Source organism: Hyperoodon ampullatus (assembly GCF_949752795.1).
Source record: "Hyperoodon ampullatus genome assembly, chromosome: 1".
Lineage (NCBI taxonomy): Eukaryota > Metazoa > Chordata > Mammalia > Artiodactyla > Ziphiidae > Hyperoodon > Hyperoodon ampullatus.
In genome coordinates, this window is record NC_136914.1 from 13,799,679 (window position 1) to 13,825,709 (window position 26,031).

The following is a 26,031-nucleotide window of genomic DNA, read 5'->3' on the forward strand; positions in this document are numbered from 1 at the left end:
TGTGCCAGGCTCTTTTTTAAAAAATTTATTTATTTATTTATTTTGGCTGCACCATGTCTTAGTTGCGGCACACGGAATCTTCGTTGAGGCATGTGGGATCTTTAGTTGCAGCATGTGGATCTTTTTTAGTTGCAGCATGCAGACTTCTTAGTTGCGGCATGCAGACTCTTTGTTGCGGCATGCAGACTCTTAGTTGCGGCATGCATGCGGGATCTAGTTCCCCGGCCAGGGATCGAACCCCAGGCCCCCTGATTTGGGAGCTCAGAGTCTTACCCACTGGACAGCCAGGGAAGTCCCAAGACACGTTTTTCATTTTCACAAAGAACTTCAGTGAACAACATATTCACTAGCCGAACGAACTTTTTGGCCACCCCAATAATAAACCATCACGTCCACAGGAGAGCCAGCTGGAGAAGCCAAATTCTGGAAAGATCAGGGAGAGAGAAAAAGATAAATGTTTCATCTTTGTTTACAAAGGTATGCTTTATCAACTTGTTGTAGGTCATAGCATAAGAGAAAAGATTTTTCTGGAAAACAAAAGTTAGTTCAGTCCCACGTAATTCATTCCTGTTGATCTGGATGAAGTAATCAGGTTTTCCATTAGAGTTTTGTCATTTGTTACCCAGTTCAGTGGTATTATCTGAAGGCTATCAGAAACTTTTATTTGTTTAAAAGTTCTTTTTATGAGTCTTCTTGAACATCTTCATTTTGTAAAAGCATCAGTGTAAAATAATGATTGCCTATAAAGGAGAAAACTTAAAAGAGCATGGTTAAAGATTTGAGTACAATGCAATTATCAGGAAACTGGATATTTCTGTGACATATAACATTTTAGAATAACTAGAATTATGGCTGTTAACATTATATTAGATATTAGGAATTTCATATAAATTTTGGAATAGCTATATTAATAACATCTATCCATACACTATAACCTAAGGTTCATCTCCCATCACTTGACAATGTTTTGAAGTAAGTTATCATATCAAATAAACTTAATTAGTGTAACATTCATCTCTGAGCTGTCTCAGGATGCTCCTTAAAGCACCCCACAGTCAGTTGGAGGCTAAAAGAGACTTAGTTAGATTTTGATATTTGGGAAGTTTGTTAAAAATATCAAAAAGGTTTTAAAACACAACAGGATCATAGGTCTACTATGAAACAATACTTATTCATTTAACCAAAGTCACGAAAAGATTAAAAAAAAAATACAGATCACTTAAGGCCACAGAACCTCACGCAATCTGTTATCAAAAAGGAAAACTCTAAGAAACTTTGTTCAGCTTCCAGTGTTGTACTAGCTTACTTAACAAAATTCATTTACTTAATTAACTCCAATCTAAATTTAGTTAATCGTGACCATGCACAGAATTTTTTTTCCTCAATAAAATGTAATTCCATTCCTCATAACTAAAAACACACATTCTGCTTTCCTACTGTATACTGAAATGTTTCTGTTTTATTCCTATTAGCTTTAATTACGTGTTTAAATTAGAATCCTCAACTCTTTTTTTTAATTTAAATTCCCTTCGTGAGTAATAACATCTTATGACTCTTAAATAAGCATATTATACACTTATTGGCCATTTTGATACCGTCTTTTGTCAAAGAGGATCTTTCAAATCTATTGTCCTTTTTTCTTTTTTTTTTTTTTGGCAGCCGTGAGTCTTTGTTGCTGCGTGTGGGCTTTCTCTAGTTGCGGCGAGCAGGGGCTACTCTTCATTGCAGTGCGTGGGCTTCTCATTGCGGTGGCTTCTCTTGTTGCATAGCATGGACTCTAGGTGCGTGGGCTCAGTAGTTGTGGCACGCGGGCCCTAGAGTGCGTGGGCTTCAGTAGTTGTGGCTCATGGGCTCTAGAGCACAGGCTCAGTAGTTGTGCTGCACGGGCTTAGTTGCTCTTGGCATGTGGGATCTTCCCGGGCCAGGGATTGAACCCGTGTCCCCTGCACTGGCAAGTGGATTCTTAACCGCTGTGCCACGAGGGAAGTCTAGAGTCCTCAACTCTTAAAAACCTTAATATCTAGTGAAGGTTAAGAAGTAAGCAATTACGATGGTCTTTTACATTAACATTCATTATGGTGTACATAAATACCAGTGGTAATTTCTAAAAACATTTGGTTTTTTTATGGAGAACATCTCAGGGTGGCACCAAGCACTTTTATTAATAATCCTAAATATCTTTAGTTTTTCTATTTAGTAATTGATGTCTCAGTATCTTATTTTTTGGAAATTATCTAGCTATTCAATAAACTTGCAACTCTTAAATTAGCACAACTAGAACTTTACCAAATATCTGGAAAGGTCATTTTAAGTAGACATTTATAAAATATAATTATTTGTCAAGAGTTTACCCAAAGCTTTTATCTCTTTTACATCTAAAGTCTCATCATATCAAGTTATTTTCCTTGCAACAGATATAATGTCTTACTTGACTTCTGTTAAACCTAGGTACAATACAGTATCATAGTTAATGTTGATGACTCTAAAGACATGTCTGTATTAATTAGTTCAACAAACAAACTTTAATACCAAGTATCAAGCTAATATTGAATATTTCCCAATTCATGTGAACCTGAAAGTCATTTTGGCCAATTTCTTTGTATTTAATTTGTAAGTGCTTTCTTTTAAATTAAACAGAGCTCTTTATAAATTCAATTTTGATAATACTTTCCAGAGGTAGAGATATCTCATATGTATAATGTATACACAGACATATAAATAGGCAAAACTAGAGATCTCATGGCTTCACTTCAAAACTTAGTTGTGAATCAGGTATTACAATGTAAACATACTAGTTTACAAAGAATAGTTGGAATACGTTAAAGTTGCTTGCTCAGATGACTAAGATTTTACTATTTGTAAAGTTTGGCTGAGGGAGCATTCCTAGCAGTTGGAATTTTAAAATTGCCACTTCTGCAGCAGAAACTAGTTGAGGCGCCCCCATCATGTTAGCCCTTATTCAGCCCGCATTCTTTCCACCCACTCAACTGGTCTCCTATAGATGTTTTTTTTTTTTTCCCCTTCTCTTACTTGCTTGATGGCACTCTGAAAATGATTGCCCACTAGCTAAAGTTGTACTATGCACCTGATGTTTACTTCTCCAAGACAGCGTTCCCTAACACTTCTTTCCTTTGTGAGCATTTTTCATTCCAGAAAGAAGGTCACAGAATGATAACCCCGAGGACCACCAGAACCTGTTCCAGAACCACCTGGCCCCACCCCTAATGATCTCAGTGTCTCCAGGAGGAAAGAAGAATGCAAGACTAGATCAGCCCTGGTTCTTATTATGTACAGCCCTATTTTCTACCCTGAAACTCTAAGACCCCTTCCTGTTTCCCAGGAAGGGGGGCACCGTCTTGAGGGTATTAGCCTGCTGTGGCCCCCTTTGCCTGGAAAAGTAAGAAAGCTACTCTCTTCTGCTCCTCCAAAGCTGTGTCTCCGTGTTTCTATTCAGCACTGGTGAACAGAGGCCAGGTTTTCGGCAACACTTGGTCATTTTTTTTTTTTTTCTTGGTTTCAGGCCTTGCCTGATTGGGCTACCTAGGCTCAGTCTAGGTCCTGTGGCCTGTATATACATTTCAGGTTTGTAGAGATTTGCAAGAGAGACAGTTGCTTTTAGTTCCCTAAAGAACAGGTCTGTCACCTAAAGGATACTAAAAGATTGATTTGTCCAACTATATATTACATCAGTGAGAAGATTTCTAACTAAACTGAAGTTTACGAGTCCTATGTTCTAGAACTTTAGAGTTTAATTTATCACGCCTTCAAAGGCTTGTATAAGGCATTCAGCAAAGACCTTCTTTCTGAGTTTGCAAGTTTAAACCCAAAGAAAAATCACTATTTTTGTTTTTTTAGCCCTTGAATGGTAGTTCCCAGTTTTTACTTATTTGTATGGCTCAGGTAACCCTATTGGTTTCCTTTAGTATGTTCGATTAATATTTTCCAAGGTGCAGATTTATATGCCTTGTCTTATACCACGCAGGAGAAGCATTCCCCAGTGAAACATGCCTACCCCACAATATAATTAAACAAAAGAGATGTAACCATCTTATATAAAGCCCATTTAAATATACCAATTTTATACATTTTCATCTTAATTCTGTCAACTTTTTTACCTTGAACTTTAGCTTTCATTAGGATCCAATCAACAAGTTTTGATCTTATAGGAGGAGTTCTAGAAGTTTTTCTTCTTTTTGTTCCCTGTCCATTTTATCTATTTTAATATAAAAGCTCTGGGATCCCCAGAAGGGGCGTTGAGCCAGGGAACTCAGGCTCTTTGGCCAAACTGTTGCCCCAAATAATTGCTGGTTAGGTATGTCAGTGCAAAAAAAATCTTTCCAGCCCTTTAAATATATATATATATATATATATATATATATATATATATATATTTAATATATATAAAAATATGTAATATATATTTTATATATATATTATATATATATATTTTAAACTGAGGTAAATAGAGTGGACCTCTTTGGCTTTTAATGTTGAGGACGAGTAGGGAGTCCCTTTTGGCCCATTAACCATAGTGTAATATCAAAACCTTGTGTTTGAATCACATAAATGTCTGTTTTATCCCATTTTTAATAACCATCTAAAGATTTCTTTATTCATTTAAGATAAGTCCTTTTTAAAAATTTCCTTACAATTTAGACTTTCCTTACAAATTTTTAAAATCTGTTAACATTAATTATTCTAATGCTTTTATTAGCATCTGTAAGACCCATTGAGGGGAAGCAAAGACCACAAATTAAGCTTCCCAAACTAGTTTTTATTTGTTTTAAAATAAAGAAGTTCTTAGATTAGCCAGTAGATATGTTTCTTTTTTCCACCTTTAGTTTGATTTTTGTTTTTATAGGTATCAATAAAACAGCTGTTTACAATGAGGGAGCTCTAGATTCACCAATTTATTAGTTTCTCCAATGTAAATGAATCCATCACTTGACTGATCTCCGGGAGACAGCAGTGAGCGGTGGCTTGAAGCGAGATCTTAGTTTCCTGCCCAGGAATTGGACCTGGGTAGCCTGGATGGAAACCAGGAATCCTAGCCGCTAGTCCACCAGGGGCTAGAGGCTAGAAACAAGGTTCCTCTGTCTCTTGCCCTCATTGAGAAATGCATTTCTCAAGGAGGTAAAAACTGTAGAAACAGGTACAAAGTTTACTATTAGAGACATGGTACAACAAGTGGGAGAGCACACAGAGAAATAGTTTGTTTAGTTAAGACAGAAGCGAGGCAGAGATACACACCAGGAGAGAAAAGCTGTGGGCATCCCCCCTAATGAGGAATGCAGTAAAGAGGTGGTTAATTCATTTCTATAGGGCAGTTCTTCTGGGTCTTTGTTCACCTTTGGCCAATTATCTGGTTTCTTTTTCCACACCTGACCTGCCCTAGGACCTCCCCAACACCTCCCCAACATGTATGCACAACTTTTTTCACAGATGGATTCCAGCCCACAGGCCTATGGGGGGCCTTGGCATCACCTATTTTGGGGTGGTGCCCCCTCCTTACTGACCCCCAAGAAGCCTCCAAGGTGCAGTGTCTCCCTTTGCCCCAAGGATGGGAAACACGTGACCTCTTCATCTTTTACTCAAACAGGATTTAGCCCCTCTCTGTCCCTGCAATGACTGTTATCTTAAAGTGTCCACAGGAAACAAGGTCCAGCTATTTACCTTGTTCCTGTTGTAATTTCTGTCTCAGAGTGCAAGCAGGAGGCTGGTTGTAAATATCTAGCCTAGAGCCCACCTGCCTCCTTCCTCAGGAAGTGTAAATAGGAGGCTAGTTGTAAATGCCTAGCCTGGAGCCCATCAATCTCCTGCCTCATGGCCATTAATAAAACATATATATTAATAGTGATTCAAACCAGTAAGACACAAGAGGCTTCCCCATAAGAGTGGAGGAGGATGTCACCTAAGTAAAATCCAGAGAGTTTACTCTCAAAAATAGCATGGCAGAGGTCAAGTTTTCAAAACAAGTACATACACATTTATACACACAGAACATCCTAGGAAGATCAGGTAGAATATTTACATCTCAAAGACATAGGAAGAGAAATGCGAGTTCCCCCCTAGAAGGCCTTTGTTTAAAATCAGAATTCTGAAAAGATATTTTTACCAAGCTGGCTTTTTAAACTTAATGTAAATTAACTGTGTACACAATAAAAGAGCCCCCTCATTTTTAGGGCGAGATTTCCTTTAATTTCCAATTAAGTAAGTACTTGTGTTTTTGTACATACATAAACCTGGCTGGTGTATCTGTTGTAGGCTGGCAATCTGTTGTTCCTCTTTTGTTGTTCTGAAAGCTTTATTTCCCATTCTGAGGTCGATTTGTCAAAATAAAATTGCTAGTGAGGATCGTGTGGTGGGCCAACGTGCTGCTTGAGAGCTTAACTCCTCTAGGTTTTTCCCCAGAGCTGTTTCAGCGCCCTCTTACGTGTCTCGGGTTCTCCCAGTGGCATATAAGACTACTGCGGGTGCTCAGATCATGGAATGGCCAGTTCTTATTCATGTCCCCAGTTGAGCAGGTTGTTAATTAAATGAGTGGGTTTCCCTATAGGGACAAATGCACGGCATGAGGTCTTGCCTCCACTGCTCCTGCAACTTTTTCAGTCGCCTTGATCTCAGGCGGCCTCAGCCTGCAGTGGCTTAAAGCAGGATTTTGGTTCCCAGCCAGAGATTGAGGTCAGGTCATGGCAGTGAGAGCTCTGAATCCTAGCCACCAGACCACCAGGGACCAGTGGTCAGCGACAAGGCCCTGGCCCTGCTGCTTTGCAGAAAAGAATTCCCACAAAGACGTAAAGGAGTGAAACAAGTAAAGTGTTTATTAGGAGAAAAAAAAGCGTAGAGTACATGTGTCTTGTGTCTTATTGGTTTGAATCACTCAGAGAGTCATGCCCGTGTGGTAGTTTAAATCATATACATGGGGCATTTCTTCTGGGTTTCCTCTGGCCAATCATTTTGATTTGCCTGGTTCAGAGTCCATATTTGGTATATCTCAGGATCCTCCCAGGTGTGTGCAGGCATCTCTTAGCCAAGATGAATTCCCCCAAAGAGGCCTATGGGTAGTTGGCATCACTTATTTTGCAGTGGCGCCCCGTCCCTTTTTGACTTCCAAGGAGCATTCTAGTTGGGAAGGTTTCCTTGACTTCAAGAATGAGAAATATGTGGTGTCTTATTTTCTATCTGGGCAGGGCCCAGCCTCCTCTCTCAATTGTCCTGCTATTCTCATCTTGGAGTATCTGTCCACAGGAATGAATCTCCAATTGCTTACCCTGGGGGGACCCATCTACCTCCTGCCTCAGCCTGAGAAAGCTGTTGCCGGCCAGGAGGAAAGAGTCCCTTCTTTTGGAGCTCAGAAGCTCTCATAAGATTTCAGTTTTATTTCAACAAGCTCTAGTAAGGTAGCCAATTCAAGGAAAAATGACAGGGCAGTCTTCTCCCTAATTACTCAGTCCCACCTTACTCAGTTTTTAACTGAGCAAAGTCTTCCCAGTCTTTAAACTGAGGATAACCACTCAGTATCTAAACTGAGGCTTCCCAGTGCCTTTCACTGAGGATAAGCTGCTCAGGGTCTAAACTGAGCAAAAGCTTCCCAGTCCTTTGACTGAGGTTAACCCAGGTGCCTCTTCTTGAAACTAAGTTTCAAGAGTAAGCTATTCCCCCACAGAATAAAACTTAAAATCCTAAACTGTCAACTGAAAAAAAATGCACAACGTGAGAGTTGTGAGTTAAGTTTTATTTGGGGCTGAGGACTATAGCCTGGGAGACAGCATTTCAGATAGCTCTGAGAAACAGCTCCAAAGAGGCAGGGGGAGAGGTCAGTATATATGTGATTTTGGTGAAGGGGGAGTCCATGCAATCAAGCACATATTTTTGCCGAAGGTTTCTGCTGGTCACCAGGAGCAAATGTCGCCATGAAGGATTTTAGGACTTTTCTAGATATGAGGAGATTGCAAGAATTGGGCTCAAAAAATCATCTCCTGAAAATATCTAACTATCTGAAGACCTATTCTGCCAGTTTTTTTCCAGAGCACAGAGTGCCTCATTTCTGATCTCCACCCTGAACTCCTTTCAGGGGATGTTGGAGGTCAGCAGCTGCAGCAGTTCATAATTTAATCCTTGTAGACGTAGATGGCAAGTGCCCATTTGTAGGTGACACAACCAATAACGGGAGAACCAGGAGAGACTCACCCAAATTCATCTGGACTCCCCAAGGAGGTGGATGGGTATAAGAGGCCTCTGCTGGTACCAAGGCTCCGGATCCTCATAGAGTTCAGGTGAAGGAGAGGAATCTGCTCTGGTCCCTTTGTTGGTCGGCCATAACTGTCGACTAAAAAAATATTTTCACAACCTAAAAGTTGAGAGTTATGTTTTGCTTTTGTTTTTTGCGGTACGTGGGCCTCTCCCGTTGCGGAGCACAGGATCCAGACGCGCAGGCCATGGCTCACGGGCCCAGCCGCTCTGCGGCATGTGGGATCTTCCTGGACCGGGGCATGAACCCGTGTCCCCTGTATCGGCAGGCGGACTCTCAACCACTGCGCCACCAGGGAAGCCCGAGAGTTATGTTTTATTTGGCAGGAATTTTTAGGACTTCAAGCCAGGGACTTACCTAACCCTAATGCTAAACCCTAACCCTAAGCCTAACCCTAATCCTCTGGGCTCGCTGTAGGAAGTGGCTGCAGTCTGACGGCTGCTGGATGGCAGGTATTCTTTTCCTTCCTGAGCTCCCTCAGGGCTCACCAGCTCACCATCTGATGGTGGCTGCAATCGCTGATGACCGTGACATACTTTGTTTACTGATACGGCAGGCAATATTCCATTTACCACGCCCAACCCTCATCCGGTGATGTTGGGGACTGAGGCTTGTTCCCTTACCAGGGACCTAAAGTCTGTCCTCCGATTGGACTAGTTCACTCTTGGGGAAGACACACACCTCCTACATCCACTCTCTACCTCTCATTTTAAGCCCTTTGTGCCTAAACATTTCTCTCCACGTGACTCCTAAGGTGAGAAGCCTGTTGCCCATCTCTTTAATTGTGTAATTAGTGGGTGTTTTGACTGGTCTACCCTGCTGCCAGAAAACTTGGGAGTTTGGGATATCCCAGGTATAAGGGAAGACTGAGAGAGACGTTCTGGATATTCCCCCTATGCTGAGCACTCCCAAACTGCCTGCCCACGTCTGCTAAGCTGTACCTTTGCCTCTCCCATCCCGAGTCACAGGCCAGCTTCTGCTTGTTAAAGAGGTTTTATTGCATCTGCAACCCAGGGTCTGTCCCTGACCTGGACAGTTGACAGGCTAATTCTTTAGGTTTAAGCCTATTTAGAGCTAATCCAGTGGGAGCTGCCACCCTGCTGGGTGTAATTCTTGGAGTAAGTGGTCCAAAGCAAGACGAGTGACTTGAGCCATGAGGTTTTCTAGTCTTCTCAGTTGCGCAGCAGACCTTCATAAGCCTTCATACAAGCAGGCTGCCGCTGGCACATACAATGCTCCTATGTAAATTATACAGAGACACTCCTTCCTCAAGACACTATATATTCAGCTGCTGGAAGACTGTTACAAGAAATAAGAGTCTGAGGTTTAGATGGGCACCATCCTGAGGAAGCAGCTCTGTCTGCAGGCAGGTTTATAAATCAAAATCAGGCAAGAGGTCTGCATATTCTTTGTATAGGAGGGTTCTAAAGATCCTCATTTCTCGCAATGCGCTCCTTGAAAAAAAAAGAAAGAAAGAGAAAGAAAGAAAAGAAAAGAAAGAAATCTGCAAGTTCTCCAAGTGACCCCTGGGATCACCAGTCACTTAGTCCCAGGTGTGGTTTCCCTAGGCATGTCTATGTCCTAGTTCAGAGCATGGAGCCACACTGCCTGGGCTAGTATCCTGGCGACTCCCCCCAGCTGTGGCACTTTAGGCAAGTGACTTCATGTCTCAGGATCTTTATCTGTAAAATGAAGTTATGGAATAAATGAAAATGTACCTAAAACACTTAGCACAGGGCCTGGTACAGAGTTAAAGCTCAAGAATGCCCAGTGGGACTGGCCTGAGTGGGTTGTAGCCTGTACAGAATGGGGGGAAGACAACTAATTCATGCTTTACCTGATCCCGGGCAGTGAGGACTCTGCCCCTGATTTACTCATACCTCAGACCAAGTAATAACTCCTTGGCCCACTGGGACTGCACGTCAAGCATTGGTCATTGCGGGGTCAGTAAGAGACTGGTGTTCAATAGAACATAAAACTGAATATGGATTAGCATTTTACTTCTGCCCAAGGCCACAAGGCTGGCAAGATGGCCAAATATGTGTCTTCTCTGAATTTGTTTCAGCTGTGAAATGGGTGTGGCATCTTCTGAGGGTTAAGTGAAATCCTGTGCAGGAAAGCTCTGAGGACCCCCAGGCTGTGGTGGCCCGGTGGCTGCCAGCAGTAACCCTGACCCTGGGTGTGCTGTGAGCGGGTCTGCTGGTCATGTTGCTCAGGGCTGGCCGTGGCTGCAGTGACACGTTCTTCTGCAGGCGAACGTGGGCATGTGTCTTAGGTATTACTGTGATAGCTACCACCAATTCTCTGATGTGAATGTTCTTTAGCCAGGGCCTCAGTTTCTCCATGTCTTCGGCCATTGCCTCTGTCATGGTGACTTTTTCAAATGTCCTCAGCTCGGTGAGTAGCCTGAGCGTGCGGTCCCTCCGTCCCAAACCTGGGTTCTGGGAGGGTTCTTGGTGGGTCGTCCTTGGGCGACCCCTGCTTTCCCACATAGGAGAAGGGACCGGAACTGAAGCAGAGGTTGGGCTGTGGCTTGACTCCTGGTGGCTGCTCTTCCAATCTCTCACACTTGGAGGAATTCTCAAGTTGGGTGGGGATGAAGTCCAACTGTCAAAAGCCTACTTGTTTGCCGCTCCTCAGGGGTCTGTGAACTGGGGCATGAGACGTGGAGGGTCGAGGTTCTTCCCTCCCAGGTGAGGCTGAGCCAGTCAGCCGTGCAGTCCAGGCAGGGAGAACTTGCTGGGCCAGCTGTGTGCTAGGCCTAGCTGCCAGCCTCTGCTGGGCTTTCTTATTATTTTTTCTCAAATGGTTTTTCTTTTTTTTTTTTTTGATAGGTCTTTATTGGAGTGTAATTGCTCCATGATACTGTGTTAGATTCTGTTGTACACCAAAGTGAATCAGCCATATGCACTCATATGTCCCCATGTCCCCTCCCTCTTGAGACTCCCTCCCACCCTCCCTGTCCCACCCCTCTAGCTGGTCACAAAGCACGGAGCTGATCTTCCTGTGCTATGCGGCTGCTTCCCACTAGCTATTTTACATTCGGTAGTGTATATATGTCCATGCTACTCTCACTTCACCCCAGCTTCCCCCTCCCACCCTGTGTCCTCAAGTCCATTCTCTATATCTACATCTTTATTACTGCTCTGCAACTAGGTTCATCAGTACCTTTTTTTTTTTTAGATTCCATATATATGCGTTAGCATACGGTATTTGTTTTTCTCTTTCTGACTTATTTCACTCTATATGACAGGCTCTAGGTCCATCCACCTCACTACAAATAACTCAATTTCATTTCTTTTTATGGCTGAGTAATATTCTGTTGTATATATCTGTTGGGCTTTCTTGTGCTTTGCTGGGGTCCGATGCCGTGAGGAAGGTACCCTCCCCACTTCTCCAGGTGAGATATGCTGAAGGTAACAGATGGGTTTCGGGCCCAAGACTTCCAGCTCCAGACCTTTCCTCCTGCCCTAGGAAGGCACTCAGCCACAGGGGAGTCAGGTGGTGCCCACCGACCGTGGTTGAGTCCTGTGGGCATGTGCCCACCCGGCCTCCTAGCTGTCTCTGTCCCGCAGGTCTTCCTGGGCTTTGTGTCGTATGGAGAGTGCCAGGAGGTCCCGTGGTGAGGAGGAGTGTTCCTCATCCTCTGCGGACTCACCCTGATCCACAGGGAGCTCCCACCACCCCGGAAGGCCCTTCCACACAAGCGGCAGTAGCACCCGCGGGCTGGGTGGACCCACTGGAAAGATAGTGATGGCGGCTCAGGCTCGGGTTGGTGTGTGGTGACTGCTTCCCAGGGCGATCTGTGTGCGCAGCCTTCTGACCCTCAGCCAAAGGGAGATGCTTCCCAGGGAAGCAGGCCCGTGACTGAGCCGCCTTGCAGGGGGACAGCTCCGGCTTCTGTCAAGGGAGGTACCTCACACCGGTGTCCTGCCCAGAGCCTTCTCTGTCCGTCCGCACCATGCTGTTGATTCTCACACTCTCCGGCCCACCCTGTGAGCCTTGGCAGGGGCCGGAGACCCGGGGGTTGGTCGGCTTCCTGTATGGACTGCAGTCCCGTTGCCTAACAAAGGCCAGTCACGGAATGTTGGAATCAGTGACTGGTTGGGCTTTCAACACCTTCACACCAGTGTGGCAGGCCATCAGCGTCATGCTTCTGTATGACAGCAAGAGAAGGAAAACTACATTAATAAATACTTGTTTTGTAAGTTATAAGTGCCAGGTGTGGAATCTTAATTCTTTCCTACTTTTTTTTCCTTTCCTAATTTTTCAGAATTTGCGCAACCAGGATGAGCTGCAATCCTGGGTGGGGAGTTGAAAGCCCACCCCCGTTTCCAGGTCAGGGGCTTCGCTGCTCTCTGCCTGCCTGCGTGGTTCCTTCTGGACCTCACTCAGGCTGGTGCTCTTCAAATGCAGGAGTGTCTGGGCATTCTCTTGGTACTCGAGGAGAAAAGCTGGATCGCACTTTGGGGACCTAGTTTTAGTTTACTTATCAGGAAAGGAAACTGGCCCAGGGGTTGCTCCCCCCACCCTTCATTTTACCTTTGTGCCTCGTCTGTCCTTTGGTCACGTGACGTTTGCTATCTTACACCAGGCGAATGTAAATCAAAACGGTCTGTTTGCTGCCTGCACCCTTTCCCAGTGCGTCGCTTCAAGTGCAATGCTCACCCGCTCTGATCCCTCGGGGTTCCCCTGGTTGTCTGAGGGTCCTCTCAGCTCTGCTGAGCCTGACTGTGGGGCCGGGTCTCCTTCCACGTTTCCTGCAGGAGGGAGGGACTTCTTAGCCATGCCGCGGGGGGAGAGAAGGGTCGTGTCCCGGCTGGCCCCTCCTCCCCACGCACATAGCGCTCCTCCATTGCTCGCTGCAGTTGACAGATGAGTTTTCCAGAGCCGTTCCCTGGCTCCTAGCCACTGGGCTCGGGACCAGCCCCGCTCTCCTGCTGCTCCCTTGTTGCCTCTCTCACTCCCACACTCACCGTGCTTGAGTCACCCACACGTCTGGGTCTCAGCGGTTCTCAAGTCCGCCATGGCCAGTCCCCTATCTCCATGCTTTTGTGCTTGCTTTTTCCTTTGCCTTGGTTTCCTTTCCCCTTTCCCTCTCCCTGGAAAACTCCTCCTCCTCTTTCAAAACCCCCAGGGTACAATTTGCTGCTCTTTCTGAGCTTCCACGGGGGCCAAGGCTAAGCTATGATTCGTAGAATGGGAATTTGACACACTGAATCCTCCAAGCCACACTGGGAGGGAGGTACTCTTGTTACTCTCATATTAGAGGTGAGGAAGCTCAGGCTCAGAGAGGTTGAGTCATTTGCCAAGATCACACAGCTGATGAATGCCTGAATCACTGTGTCAGCCCAAGTCTGTGTGACTCCAGGGTTTGGCCCTTAATCCCTATAACCATCCTGCCTCCTACATCAGCACGTTAAAGCCCCACAGAGGTCCTGTGGAAGACGACCATGTTTTACAGTGTCTAGTAGCGTTTCCCAAGTCTCAGATCTCTGTTTATTTACTTATTGATTTTTTATTTTTGGCTGCGTTGGCTCTTCATTGAGGTGTGCGGGCTTCTCATTGCGGTGGCTTCTCTTGTCGCAGAGCAGGAGCTCTAGGCATGCGGGCTTCAGTAGTTGTGGCACACAGGCTCAGTAGTTGTGGCTCGCGGGCACTAGAGCGCAGGGTCAGTAGTTGTGGCACATGGGCTTAGTTGCTCCGTGGCATGTGGGATCTTCCCGGACCAGGGCTCAAACCCGTGTCCCCTGCATTGGCAGGCAGATTCTTAACCACTGCGCCACCAGGGACGTCCCTTAATTTCTTCTTTTCTGCAGCCATTCACAGGTAGGCAGGGTCAGATTGTCTCCCTGTGAGCTGAACAAAGGCATTTTAGTTTAACATTCAGGCAGAGGGACAGGGTTCCCTGAGGCAGGCCATTGTTTATGATTATAATAACAAAAGCAACAAAAAGCAAAGGTTAGAGTCAAAGAAATAGATCCAACATGGGGTCAGATTTTGCTCTTCCCTGTTGCAGTTCTATTTTTTAAATGGTAATTTAGTAAAGTCACAAGTATAATAAAAATCCATACATTTGCAATCCTGAGATGATATTTATAAAAATGCTACCCTGTATTTTTTTTTGCACAAGCTTCTTTACTCGGCAGACAAAACACAAACTGATTCTCATGGTTTTGATATACATGGATTGCAATATGTAAATATATGGAGATATATTTAGGAGTAAGAAAACTAAGAAGTAAGAATGTGTGTGTGTATACATAGCTTTAGAAATACTTTAGAAATATTGGATCACAACTGGTCATTTCAAAATTGTGGATAAATTACTGACTAAGGAAACTTACAGATTTGTAATGTGAATTTATTTTGTCTTACATTGAATTGATTCATTTCATATCTCCTGAGTCATGATTTGAGATGCTCCCCATGCAGATCCTATCTTGTTTAGTTGCCTGTTCATCATGAAAAACCCAGTTTATGTTTATTTGTCCAAAATTCATGAACCATTGCTTTTATGATATTCTCAGGCACTTTAAGAATGCTTTTCATTAAATGTACTAGTGTTCAGAAATTAATTTGAAGATGAGGGTAATTCCACAGGGAGAATATTATGTTGATTTTGTTTAATTAATAGTTCATTACTTTCCTCTTAATTAGAGAGAAAGGGTAAGACAACTTTTCTTCAGTTATTGTTTCTTCCAATTCTTATAAGTGACATCAAAATTATCCACTTTACTGTGACAATTTGAGCAGGTGAAAACCTGGAGAATTCCTAAGTCATGGGGCTGTTTAGGCATTTATATGGAGTGAACAAACACACATGACAGTGATGGATGTATAGTAGATACTGTATAGTTAGGAGAAAAATATTCCAATTGAGTAATGCTGTAGCATGAGGTAAGAGACAGAAAATGGATTAAATGTAGAATTGCATAAATCCTGCATGTGGAGCGAGGATACCTGTTCTCTGGTTGCACAACTGACACTCTGATTTTAGGAGAAAAAATCTAATTTCCTAATGATGTCCAGTTTTTTTATTTAACCTCATTGTCATCCTTGCTACATATGAATCACAGTCATCGTCCTTCCTTGCCTTTGTTATGGACACAGGGTTCTCACTGCTCTCCTCACCTACAGTCACCCATGCAGGCCCTGGTAGTTTCTGATGTGTACTTTCAATTTCTTTCTAAAACAATGAGAAATTTAAGTGACAAATTTGAGGTCACTTATAAGATTCAAGTGCAACATAAATTATATCTACTTTAAAAGAGTGACCTCCCAGGGAAGCTAACCCACGGGTGGCAGGGACCTTTCTCACTTTCTCTTAACAGAGTGATGGCCTTGTCAAGAGTTCTGGGTTCTGTACCAGGCATCACTTAGTTGTATGAGAAGTTCACCAGTCAGAGGCAGTGAACATTTTTTTTTTAAATGGTTTATTTAGTTTCTAGGCTAGAAGTTCCCAAGTTTTTCACAGCCCATATTGTCTTTTTACCCATCTTGACTGAAGTGAAAGGAGGATTTTTTTTCAGTTGTGGTAATTGATACGATGGGGTTGAGTAGCATGTTATGCTCACATTTAACACTGGTATAAATGAAATATAGTAATGTGTCATTTTCTGTAGCTGGTAGTTTATTTTCAGCTCTACCAAGAATGGGCTAATGCATATGTACAGAAAAGAAGATGTATGTTTGGTGATATGTACACAGGGAACAGATAGATGCTCATAGCTGATAAAATGGCTGTGAAAACTTATAAGGTACCTTTTCATTTTTCACTTCTTTCTGGCATTGTCTACATGCAGGCATTGTGCACATTTTTGTTCTCTCATAATTCCAATATGGTTGCGCAACTATCAAACTTCAAACCATGTTCCATGTGAATATGATAGGACATAGGGGTTTTGATTTGAAGTCACTCCTTTTTGATTTGGGGAACACAGTCCTCCCCTGATCTTCTCTCTCCGTATCATTGGTCAGACTTCTATCACATGGCCACTCTAAGGAAAGACACAAGCAAACATGTGAGAAGATAGTTTGTGAATGGCTGATGTTACCTGAACTCTTTCACAGAGCCTGACCCAAAGGATATTACAAATGGCTAAAATGTTTGAATTCAGGATTGTGTGGCTGGTGCCCAAAGGAGTGCTTTGTAGGGGACTTTGGCTTCATTTGGGCCAATCCCTTTCTCTGTTGTGTGTGAGTCCTGATATCACCCCTTGAAGGGTCATCAACTGACAGGAGAAGTTATGAATGATATTGATGATGATGACGATGACTTGCATTTCTTTGAACTTGTTAAGAATAAAATAGTTTCTAGTATAATTGTCCCAGAAAACTGTGTTTATGTTAAAATGCTTTTTGTTTTATTTTATAAAATAGGCAGGGAAGTGACTAAATGGGTTAAAAGAATATGAACTCTGGAAGTTAAGTAGGCGGGCTTAGGAAAGACAGTGAGGGAAATACCCCAGAGACAGGGAGAGCAATGCAGGGAGCCAGCACCTTCCCCAGCCCCGCCCAGATCCACCCCCTCAGGAGGCTGTGTCCAGGCCAGTCCCCACCCTGGGTCCTCCCCTCCCTGCACAGGTTACGGGAGATCAGTGTTGGGTTGGCTGCTCCTCCCACGTCTCAGGGGAAGATGCTCACATTTTGCTGAAACCCTAAATCAGGTGTGTGAGAGCAAAGACCTGTATGTTTTAGAGGTTTTTTTTTTTAATTGAAGTGTAGTTGATTTACAGTGTCGTCTTGATTTCTGTTTGGAGTCTTAATTTCTCATTAAATCCTGCACTTCATGAGCCATCCCATCCAGCACGCTGCTTCCATTCCTGTAGATACAGTATTTGGTCAAGTTCAAAACTGTAAATAAACGTGTATGTTGTGAAATGATTACCACATTCAAGCGAATTAACATATCTGTCATCTCATTTTTTGCATCTTTTTCTGGTGAGAACACTTCAAATACACTCTCTTAGCAAATCTCAAGTATAATATACCCTATAACTGGCTGTTTCACCAGGCTGTACTTAGAGCTCCAGACTTCATTCATCCTGCATAACCGAATTTTTGTACCATTTCCCCAACATCTCCCATCTCCCCCACAGCAAGTTCCAGAAAGTCAAGATTCAGCTCTGTCTTATGAGTTAGTCTTTAGTAGATTCCACATATAATTGAGATAATACAGTATCTTCCTTTCTGTGTTGGCTTGTTCCACTTAGCATAATGGCCTTCAGGTTCATTCATGTTGTCCCAAATGGAAGGATGTGCTTTTTTTAAAAGGCTGAAAAATATTCATTTGTATATATCACATTTTCTTTATCTATTTATGCTACACACCAGGGAAACAATAATAGGACTGTACCTCAAATTTCCAGATGCCTAAATTAAATACAAAAGTAAAACAAAAATTGGTAACATCAAATTTTAGTGAGAATGGGGAGGAATTAAAATTACCATGTATTGCTGATGGGAGTATAAAAAATACATCCAGTTAGGAAAACTGATTGGCTTTTACTTATAAACTTAAAACTTTACCATATTTGAAAAAAAAAGTGAAAATATACATAAAACAATGAAAACTCTCTGAACTTCTAAGATACCCTTCCTTTCTATATTCCTCCAGCCATCTATAGGTAGCTTCTAACGTGCAAACATTTTTTAGAAAATCAATGATAGGGGGCTTCCCTGGTGGTGCAGTGATTAAGAATCTGCCTGCCAATGCAGGGGACACGGGTTCGAGCCCTGGTCCAGGAAGATCCCACATGCCGCGGAGCAACTAAGCCCGTGCGCCACAACTACTGAGCCCACGTGCCACAATTACTGAAGCCCGTGCGCCTAGAACCTGTGCTCCGCAACAAGAGAAGCCACGGCAATGAGAAGCCCGTGCACCATTACAAAGAGTACCCCTACTCGCCACAAATAGAGAAAGCCCGCGTGCAGCAACGAAGACCCAAGGCAGCCAAAAATAAATTAATTAATTAAAAAAAAATCAGTGATAGGGAAACAGAAGAAGAGACAGAAAGGTGAGTCCCAGTATCTACATCCTCATGGTTATTATGAGATTCCTCGTGCCCAAATCCCAGGGTTTTATAAAGATTAACTCCAATAATAGCTGTGCGGTTTCCAAAACACTGCACTCTAACCTACTTGTAAACACACAGTAGATGCTCAGTACATTGCACTAGTGACTGTATACATGCTGGTTTCCAAATAGAGATTTACTTAGGTGTTACAGCCTTTATTAGCCTTCTGTAAACCTTAAAGTGCCAGCCAAACATGTGATCCTTCCAAACCATGATGGTGGTCTTTGGTGGGACCAACAGTCGTTGTCTTGAGATAAGGTGGTTGGGGTTAGGGGCTGAGGTGTGGTGTGCCTGCTTTCTCTAGTGCTACTAAAAACAGGTCTGGGGGAGCAGCATCAGCACAAAGATAAAACCTGACAAAGATGCCAAGTCATGTGCCCCACTCCAAACCTGCAGAATCACAAACCTTCCATCGGCGCTGGAATGCTTTATGCATATTAAAGTTTGGGAGGAAAGATTTACATAAGTGCTTATCACTCTAGGCTTACAATGAAGATGATGTGGTGAGTTCTAATTACTATCACCTGTGACCTCCTTCACAGATTCTGCCTGAGAGCACATTTTAAAAAATATGAAATGTAGTTCACCTACAATATTATATTTGATTCTGATATACAACATAGTTTTAGGTGAACAGCAAAATTTATATAGATTACAAATAAATCTGTGTTTTTGTTTTTGTTTTTTGCAGTACGAGGGCCTCTCACTGTTGTGGCCTCTCCTGGCTCCGGACCCACAGGCTCAGTGGCCATGGCTCACGGGCCTAGCTGCTCCGCGGCATGTGGGATCTTCCCGGACCAGGGCATGAACCCGTGTCCCCTGCATCGGCAGGCGGACTCTCAACCACTGCGTCACCAGGGAAGCCCTCAAATGTAGTTTTTTACACATGGAAATTGCATAGCAAGGAGGATATACTTGGAACTGATGATGTTACATCTGGAGGTAAAATTTTATTGCTTCTGGGGGGTGGTTAATGAATGGACATTTTTACTTGATTTTATTGTTTAAATATTTTATAATTTCGTATTTTATAATGTTTATTATCTCATACTTAAATTTGTTCCTATGCCTAGTAGTTTTCTATCACTGCTATAACGTATGACCACACAATTAGTAGTTTCAAAAACACTCTACACTTCATAAGTTAGAAATCCAGTGGTCTTGGCTGGTCTTTCTGTTTAGGGTCTTACAAGGTCAAATATCGGGGTTGCATGAGGCATAGGATCTTATCTGCAGCTTCCAGGGGAGAGTCCACTTCCAGGACCATTCAGGTGCTAGGCAGAATCCACTTCATTCTGGTGGTGTCCATGTGACCCCTCCATGGTCACACCTGCATCCGGTGTCCCTAAAGGAGAGAAGAAGTATTGTGTCATTGCTTTCTCATTTGCTTCTCTAATCCTTTACTGTGTGTTCAGTTGAAGGGATCATCGCACGTATTTTATGTAAGTAAGGTTATTACCTCAAGGTCTCAAACTAGAAACTATTCACAAGTAGGTTATGATTTGAATGCAAATCATGGAATTAGTGAAGAGGAGAAAGAATCAGTGACCCTCCATCCACCCACTGCACCTACCATCCCCCCACCTCCATCCCTTGACTCCATCATCCTCTGTTCCTCACTGTGACCTCAGTCTCTCCGCCTGTGTGACCTTTAGATATCTCTAGAACTAAGTCTTCCCCTTCTAGGCTTCTTTATTGCCCTCCCACGTCCATCCTGTGCATTTTCGACCTCCATCCCCATGAAAACTCTATCCCCCAGGATTCCAGGCTCTCAGCCCAACCTTCCTTCCCTTTATTGCTCCCAAGCCTTTTATCCTTCGTATCCTCCTTCTCCCTTGCCCTTTATCCTCCCCTCATTCCAATGACTTCAGCCCATATCTCGTGTCCTGTATGTCTAATGCCCTCAGAAGATCCAGTCATCAGTTATCAAATGTCCTTAGTTTCCTCTTGACCCTGCACCCATTTTCCCCAACCCTATAATTCCTGTCTCTGCAATTTCCTCTGCAATTTTTTGGAATAGCTTGAGAAGAATAGGTGTAAACTGTTGTCTAAATGTTTGGCAGAATTCATTTGTGAGGCCATCTGCTCCTGGACTTTTGTTCATTGGAAAATTCTTTTTTTTTTTAATAACTGATTCAATTTGATTACTGGTAATTCATCTGATTATATTTTCTATTTCTTCCTCATTCGGTCTTGGGAGATTGTACATTTCTAGGAATTTGTCCATTTCTTCTAGGTTGTCCATTTTATTAGCATATAATTGTTCATAGCAGTCACATTCTCATTGGTACTTCTCAGTGTCATTTGTACATTCCCCTTTTTCATAAATGATTTTATTGATTTGGGCGCTCTCTTTTTTTGTTCGTTTTGATGAGTCTGGCTAAATTTTGTTTATCTTTTCAAAGAACCAGCTCTTAGTTTCATTGGTCTTTTCTATTGATTTTTTTTAAAGGCATGAACATTTTTAAATTAATTAATTAATTTTTATTTTTGGTTGTGTTGGGTCTTTATTGCTGCATGCAGGCTTTCTTTAGTTGTGCCTAGCAGGGGCTACTCTTCATTGCAGTGCGTGGTCTTCTCATTGTGGTGGCTTTTCTTGTTGTGGATCACGGGCTTTAGGTGTGCAGGCTCAGTAGCTGTGGCCCGTGGGCTCTAGAGCATAGGCTCAGTAGTTGTGGCGCACGGGCTTAGTTGCTCCGTGGCATGTGGGATCTTCCTGGACCAGGGCTCGAATCTGTGTCTCCTGCACTGGCAGGCGGATTTTTAACCACTGCACCACCAGGGAAGCCCTCTGTTGATTTTTAGTCTCTATTTTACTTAGTTCTATTCTAATCTTTATGATTTAAAAAAAATTTTTACTAACTGAGCTTTGTTCTTCTTTTTCTAGCTCCTCTGGGTGGAAGGTTAGGTTGTACAGTTCAGATTTTTCTTGGTTCCTATGATAAGTTTGTATCATTGTAAACTTCTCCTTTAGAACTGCTTTTGTTGCATCCTGTAGGTATGGATTGTGTTTTCACTTTCACTTGTCTCTAGGTATTTTTTTTTCCTCTTTGATTTCTTCAGTGATCCATTGGTTGTTTAGTAGCATATTGTTTAGTCTCCATGTGTTTTGGGTTTTTTTTCAGTTATTTTCTTATAGTCAGTTTGTAGTTTCGTAGCACTGTGTTTGGAAAATATACCTGATATGATTTCAATTTTCTTAAATTTACTGAGGGTTGTTTTGAGGCCTAGCATGTGATCTATCCTGGAGGAAGTTCCGTGTACACTTGAAAAGGAAGTGTATTCTGATGCTTTTGGAAGGAATGTGCCATATACGTATATCTCCATCCATCTGGTCTAATGTGTCATTTAAGGCCAGAGTTTCCTTATTGATTTTCTGCCTGGATGACCTGTTCATTGTTATAAGTGGAGTTTTAAAGTTCCCTATTTTTATTGTGTTACTGTCAATTTCTCTCTTTATGTCAGTTAATATTTTCTTTATGTGTTTACGTGCTCCTATATTGGGTGCATCAATACTTACAGTTGTTATATCTTCTTCTTTTATTGATCACTTGATCATTATGCAGTGTCCTTCTTTATCTCTTGTAACAGTCCTTATTTTAAATCTAATTTGTCTGGGAGTTCCCTAGTGGTCCAGTGGTTAGGACTTGGCTTTCACTGCCATGGCCTGGGTTCAATCCCTGGTCGGTTGGGGAACTAAGATCCCACAAGCTTTGCAGCCAAAAAAAAAAAAAAAAAAAGGCTCTTTTAAAAATCACTAAAATCTTGAAGACATTGGTATGTGGAGCATGAAACACTTATTGGGGTATACTAAAAGATTTGAAAAACTAAAAATGGAACTACCGTATGACCCAGTGATTCCACTCCTGGGTGTATATCCAAAAATACCCCCAAAACACTATTTCAAAAAGATGTACCCCAATGTTCATAGCAGTACTATTTACAATTGCCATGATATAAGAGCAACCTCAGTGTCCATGAACAGATGAATGGATAAAGAAGATGTGGTGTGTGTATGTATGTATGTGTATATATATATATATATATATATATATATATATATATATACACACACATACACACAGTAAGTCCCCTACATACAATCCTTCAAGTTTCAAAGATGCGAACGTGCATCTCGTTTCAGAAAGGAACCGGAATCTGTGCCATCAGTGTCAGGAGCGAGTGAAATTGCCGCTTGCCCTCTGTCTCCTGTTGCTGACGATCCTTCAGCTCTACCATCTCCCACCTCCCTCCCTCCTCCAGTCAGTAACTCTTCCTGCCTGTTCACTTGATGCCAGCCCCTGATGCCAGCTGTTGTACTGTACTACTGTACTTTCCAAGGTACTGTACTGTAAGATTAAAAATGTTTTATTTTTTTGTGTTTGTTTTTTATGTGTTTGTATGAAAAGTATTATGAACCTATTACAGTGCAGTACTATATAGCTATTGTGTTCGTTGGGTACCGAGGCTAACTTTGCTGGACTTACAAACAAATTGGACTTACAAACGTGCTCTTGGAACAGAATTTGTTTGCATGTAGGGGCTTACTATATATACAACACCATGCTACTCAGCTATGAAAAAATAAAATTTTGCCATTTGCAGCAACATGGTTGGACTTGGAGGACATTATGCTAAGTGAAATAAGTCAGAGAAAGGAAAATACTGTATGATATCATTTATATGTGGAATCTAAAAAATACAACAAACTAGTGAATATAACAAAAAAGAAGTAAGCTCCCAGATACAGAGAACAAACTAGTGGTGACCGGTGGGGAGGTAGGAGGGGTACTATAGGGGTTGGGGAGAGGGAGGTAGAAACTCTTGGGTGTAGAACAGGCTCAAGGATGTATTGTACAACATGGGGGAAATAGCCAATATTTTATAATGAATGTAAATGGAAAGTAACCTTTAAAAGTTATATTAAAAATTGAAAATTTTTTAAAAATAAAATAAAGTTTTCCAAAGATTCAGTATTCTCAAAGAATATTCGAAAAGTAGATATGCATTTCTCTAATTTTTACCTTAATGAATGCACTTTAAAGATGTGAGAAAGTATAAATACGTGACGGGGGTGGGGGGAGAACAAACTGTGGGACCACAATTTATAACACACACACATTAGACACACACGCAATCAACAAAAAATTCTGATCTGTTGATTCAGTTATAATGTGCTTTATTAACATAGATCACGACTTCCTTTGTGAATCATCAGATATGCATTCATGGCATCATTTTCAACGGCTTCTGTCCATTCCCAAAACAAAATGTTATTCCACCCTCCACTGCTGCCTTTGATTTATTTTCAGACAAATCTGTGATGCAAACAACTCCGTGCTCTGAATCTTTTGGGGCATGGAGTCTCAGCTCCCCTGAGGACAGGTGGTCATGCCCTCCTCCCGAGCACTCCTGCTGGTCAAGTGGGCCCTGAGAGGAGAGGGGGCTAAAGGACCTGAGGACTAAGGGTATCTTTGGGTAGATTTCTAAGGGCCACCCTCGCACAACCCTAAACCCACCATGTGATTCCCACCAACCCAGCAGCATGTCCCCTAGGCAACAGCAAGGCCATACCTATTCCAGAAGGAGCTCAGCCCCTAGGAATCAGGCCCAGGGAAACTGCACTTCTGGAAGTTCTTACCCCAAACCTTCACGCTACTCAGTGGTCTCAGGTGTGCTGTGCCAGATAGCTCTAGCTCAGTGCTACTGAATACGGGTCTGACAGAGTAACATCGGCACCAACAGAAAGCTTGTTAAAGATGTCATTTCATGAGCCTCACAGGAGAATCATCATTAAGAGTGGGGACTGGGTTCCCCCCAAATTTGTAAGCACTTTAAAGCTTTGGAAGAAATGTTTGCTACGTGGCTCCCATGCAGTTTCTCATTAGTATTACATGATGAGTATTTAGCAATAACATCACCTGTGCCCTCCCCACAGAGTCTATTGATCTGGGTGGGAGCATCTGCGTTGTTTTAACTCCAGATGATTTTAAGGTTAGGCCCGGTTTAAGCACGAGGGCTGCTTGGGTACCTTGATGAGAGTTGCTTCCAGTCTTTGGTCCTTTGGCCTCTGTGGAGGTATCGGTGTCTGCCCTACATGGGATTGGAAGGGGCAGGGCTGTGTGGCCCACTTGCTCTGTGCTGTAGCAGGGTTTCTGGGCATCTGTGTGAGGGGAGAGCACGTGTAGACAGGAAAGAAAAAGCTCACAGTTCGGTCTCCACGCAGGAGCTCCTTGTTCCTGAATCTCTCTTTTTCTGAAGGTTGGCATTTCAGCGTTTCAAGGCCTTTTGCCTGTGGGTATGGTGGGAACAGGTGAAGGAGCTGTGCTGATGCCGTTGAAGGCATATTCTCAAGATGCTGATGTGATTCCTCAACATGATATCAATGAGAAAATGACCAAGAGCAGGAGGAAGAAGAGGACGAAGTGGCAGTTTCTCAGGTAAATGTCCTGTCCTGGGTCAGAGGCTGAGTCTGCTTTTCCTCCTGAAATGTCGTGGATTGGGAACCTGCAAACCTTTCATTTTCTACTTCTGACGTTCCTCCCTAGCAAGGTTGTTTTCAACTACTTGTTTTTTTTCCTTCTTATGATAGTCGAAGTCAGCTCTTTAAAATATTTCTCCCCTGTGTTCCAGAGCCTTTTGCCCATTGTCTGCATCCAGGCTCCCTATAGAGCACAGAGAATTCTCACCATGAATTAATAAACTTCAACTATCGAAGTTCCTGTTCCTTTTGTGAAAGATCAACATGGGAAGGCATTAGTATCCAAACTTCCCTATGGGATAATTTCAGACGTTGAGATATTAGTGAAGAAAGGGAAATGGAAGGATTAATGTACATCTGAATGCAACATCAACTTATCACAACAGGATTAAGAAAATGCACTTTTAAATGGGATGGCATTAGTGGTCCAGATAACTCAAAGTTCTGAAAAAAAAAAGTAATTAGGAGAGATTTACTTTGTATATTGATAAGAAAGACTATTTAAATACAGGATTAGAGTCAGAGAACATGGGAGGTATATGTGGACTGAAATTTGCTTAAAACTGACATTTTTTTCATGATAGATTCAGATTATGATTTTCTTATGTATTTTGCCCAGAATACCAAGGAGTGATAATGTGTCTTGTGTGCTTCAGTCACCTGATAATCATTTGTCCCATTACACCTGATGTTCACTGGTTCAGGTCCTTTCTGCAAGATTCCTTTGCTATGAAGCTCATATATTTCTTGTACCTTTAGTAAAGATTTGGTGTGATTCGCTGAGAAATGTGCATAAGCCATCATGGTAGATCTGGAAACTAATTTCTTCTTAGTTTTCCTTTGCTTGTAGTTTGCTTTGAAAAATAAACATTGTCACCTTTGTTTATTAAAAACATTGGCTTTTCGGGGCTTCCCTGGTGGCGCAGTGGTTGAGAGTCCATCTGCCGATGCAGGGGACACGGGTTCGTGCCCCGGTCCGGGAAGATCCCACATGCCGTGGAGCGGCTGGGCCCGTGAGTCATGGCCGCTGAGTCTGCGCGTCAGGAGCCTGTGCTCCGCAACGGGAGAGGCCACAACAGTGAGAGGCCCGCGTACTGCAAAAAAAAAAAAAAAAAAAACATTGGCTTTTCAAGTGGAGTCTAGTCAGTCAAGCCTTGCTCTTGTAAGTTTCCATGATACTCCACACTCATGCAACAGACATATGGTTCTTTATCACTTCT